This window comes from Neofelis nebulosa, chromosome 8 (genome assembly GCF_028018385.1).
Source record: "Neofelis nebulosa isolate mNeoNeb1 chromosome 8, mNeoNeb1.pri, whole genome shotgun sequence".
Lineage (NCBI taxonomy): Eukaryota > Metazoa > Chordata > Mammalia > Carnivora > Felidae > Neofelis > Neofelis nebulosa.
Genome location: NC_080789.1, coordinates 37,240,750 through 37,244,594, shown reverse-complemented (window position 1 = coordinate 37,244,594; position 3,845 = coordinate 37,240,750). Strand labels below are relative to the sequence as shown.

At 38.4% G+C, this 3,845-nt stretch overlaps 1 long non-coding RNA gene across 1 annotated transcript; it reads right to left on the bottom strand.

The window, feature by feature from the left end:
- Positions 1 to 681: 681 nt before the first annotated feature.
- LOC131483961 (uncharacterized) lies at positions 682 to 3,391 on the bottom strand. Its single transcript, XR_009247961.1, has 2 exons — positions 3,205 to 3,391; positions 682 to 812 (listed from the first exon to the last, which is right to left on the bottom strand). It is a non-coding gene; the product is annotated as an uncharacterized LOC131483961 (long non-coding RNA).
- Between the last annotated feature and the right edge of the window lie 454 nt (positions 3,392 to 3,845).

Sequence of the window (3,845 nt, the reverse complement as noted above, 5' to 3'; positions counted from 1 at the left end):
TTTTGTTTTTACTGGTAAATGTCATTAGAAAATAAGATCTGGGAGGCAACTGAGTGGTTCAGTCAGCTAAGCATCTGACTCTGGATTTCAGCTCAGGTCATGATCTCATGGTTTATGAGTTCAATCCCCGTGTTGGGCCATGAGCTGACAGTATGGAGTCTGCTTGGGATCCACTCCCTCCCTCTCTCTCTGCACCTCATGCTCTCTCTCTCAAAAATAAATAAACTTTTTAAAAAAGGGGGGTAACCTGGGTGGTCGGTTAAGTGCCCAACTCTCAAAAAAAAAGATCTGGGTTTTGAGTATGATCATTGCTATTAAATGCCATTGCTTCTAGACTCTCTAGCTGAGAAAAGAAGGAAATATATGCATGTATATTAACCCACACACATGCATGTGTGTATATATACACACATATTGTATACACTCACACATATACATATATGCTTTTGTTTGTGACCATACTTTTGTATCTATATTAAGCTAAAATGAGTTCATATTGATAATCTCCACTCTAATCCATGCCACATGGAATATTCTGATCACTTTCCCATGCTTATCTGTAAACTTACCCTCCCAACAGTGAGAAACCTGGTTTCCAGAGATGGTGCTTTTTACTTAATCTCTGTGAGGGCAAATAACTAACACAGCTCCAAATTCTGCATTTTAAACTATATATACCTGCATTGTACAAAATACCATGCAACACAGCTCTCAGCTCCAAGCTCTTCATTCCATACATTTTTCTGTGATGCTGGTGTGGAGTCTATGAAAATTACACTTTCCAGACTCCTTTGTCAGCTGTTAGGTTCTACCTTGGGGGGCAATAAAAAGAAATGGGAAAGTGTGTGAGGGAAGGGCCTTGAATCACATTTTATTCAGTTTCCATCAGCACTGATCCAACAGCAGCAAATTGTTGGCTGTAGCCTACAGTTTCTTCTTTCACATCAAACGGTAGCCTCACCACACCCACTCAGGTTTGGATATAAACCTGAACCTGTTCCTATGCCTCACTTACTTATCCTTTGAGCTAAATGCTCCTTTATGTTGGGGCAGCTGGGTAGCCTCAGTTAAGCGTCCAAGTCATGATCTCATGGTTCCTGTGTTTGAGCCCCACGTCGGGTTCTGTGCTGCCAGCAGAGAGTCTGCTCTCTCTCTCTCTCCCTCTCTCTGCCCCTCCTTTCCCCCGCCCTCTCTCTCAAAATAAACAAATAAATAAATAAATAAATAAATACGCTTTTTTACATAATAAGCTTTAAATGATCCTTAGGCTATCCAAGTATCCAACAGTATCCTTGGTCGTCTGTGTACCTTGCAGATTATGACACTTTCACAGAGATCTGACACCAGTTGAGAAGAGCTTTCCCAAAGAATTCCAAGCCTGAGCCCTGGTGAGCAGAGCTTCCCCAAAGAAGTCCAAACTTGAACCCTGTAGGCTGTCTTCTCTAATCTCCTATGATCTGATAATATATCTCTTCTCTTTTGTTTCCTAGCTCCAGGAATGATGGCTGCTACCAACCATTTTTACCTTTAATGCGGGTTTGTTTTGTTTTTGTTTTTGTTTTTGTTTTTGTTTTTGTTTTTGAGAGAGAGAGATACAGAGACCAAGAGAGCAGGAGAGGGACAGAGAGAGAGGGAGACACAAAATCTGAAATGGGCTTCAGGCTCTGAGCTGTCCGCACAGAACCTGAAAATGGGGCTTGAACTCACCAGCCATGAGATCGTGACTTGAGCTGAAGTCAAACTACTAAACCACCCAGTGGCCCCAACCATTATTATCTTTAGATGTTGTTGGCACCCCCTTTTTGCTCTCTTCCATCATTATTTTATTTGACTTTCATCATTATTTTATCCTCCATATTAAATGTACTCTGAAATACTTGGTATTTTGCTTTCCTCAATGAATTCTAACACTCTGTCTTCCTCATTTTTTCTGCAAGGTACATATTTTAATGGTGCTACCTCAATATGTTTTTGTGAAGATTAGCTTAGTTTTTGCATGAAAATTATATAACACAATGTCTCACAATTAAGAAATGCTCAATCAATATTTATTATTATTTTTCTTACCAACTACACTAGTGGAATGAGATTTAAAGGCAATCTTCCCATCAGAAGAACAATGTTCCAATATAAAATCTTGAGCCTGGCTAGTTTTAGTTTTGTAGACACTAGTTTCTCTCATCACTGTCTTTTTTTTTTTTCATATGCTCAGGACTATATCAAAGTAGTACATACTATGTGACTATACTATTTGTTTATGATAAGAATGCTCATACATTAACTGGCTAATAGCACCAGCACTTTGTCCTCTGAGTTCCTTCTCACTGCCCAAATAATTTCGTCTTTTTCTAGGACCCATGGGACCTCCCCCTATTTGGCAATGAAAAGCTAAATGCTTCCAGGATCCTGTTCCAGTGCTAGGGTCAGTATCTGTTCTAATTGGTTTACATGTATGCCAAACATAAAGATTTTGTGTATCACCTACATATGTGTATTGTCCCTCTCTCCATCAAGAATATTTCTGAAGTTAACATTTTGGAAGTTCTTATTATGTGCCATATGGAGGTATTGACTATTATTATTTTCCCTTTTGCTTTTTAGCTAAGAAACTCAGACGCAGAGAGATTTTATAGCTTGCCTGAGGTCACACAGCTGTTGAGTGGTGAAGCCAGGATTCATGTCAGGTTGTTTGACTCCAAAACCTGGGCTTTTGACTGAGGATCATGAGTTGAGTTTAGTTGGTGCAGAGCAGAGAGGGACATAAGAGATTAAAGTTTTACTTGGATGTGGATTCAGAAGAAGAGACTACATGAGGGATAAAAATTCATCACAGTAGATGAAGGATTGAAACCAAGGTTATAAAGTAGATTTTTTAAAATCAACTTGTTTCATTCATTGAAGATAGGTAAGTTCTTTATTTCATTCTGAAGCTATTCTGTGACTCCTTGTCAAAATTTACTAGAAGAACATGGTATCTTCAAGTCTATCTGAGTCGCATGATTCTGTGCTCTCCTCATGGTGTAGTGTTACAAAACACTGTGCTCTTAGGATGACCTTTGGAGCCAGACCTGGATTCAAATGCCAGTTCTTTTTATTAATTGTATGATGTTGGGCCACCTAAACTTCACAGTCTCCATTCTCTAAATCAGTAAAACATTGACTCCATTTCCCCTACAACTACTTGTAGGATTTCGTTTACAGTACCTGGTCTGTATAGTGGTCTTTGTGACTGTTAAATTCTTCATTCTCTACATTTCATGTTTCCTTCCATTCTTCTTTTAGGTTTCATAATTTAGATTTTTCATTATGTGTCTGCTCTCTAACTTTCATGTTCACTTGGGTAGTTCTCTTGATGTGCTGATACCATCAGTTACCATATGACTTTCTAAATAAGCCTAGTAATTGAGAATTGAGAGCTGTTAGCTTAAATTATACCAATAATAGTCCTAAGTGTCTCAAAATTATAGTTATCCCTTCTTTAATTTTCTACCTATCTAAAGAGCTAGTCATCTAGAATCCATTTTGCGTGATATGAACAAGCTCCCAGATTGTATGAATTGATGCCATACGCCCTTTCCCAATAATTGTAAAGAGGGACAGAGGGAGGGAGAGAGATGGGCTGGGTATAATCTATCTGCCAGTATCTGATTGTATGACTGTCTATAACTCATCTGTCTGGTTCTCAATGAAGCTACACTGCATTCCATAATTAAGCCCCACTTTTCTGCATAAACTACCTTCTGTTTTATATTCACATTTAAAAAATTACTGAATTCCTAACAAATGAAAATTTGATTCCTGCCTAGAATCTTGATAGAAATAATAACAAAAAGTCTCCTCCTAAG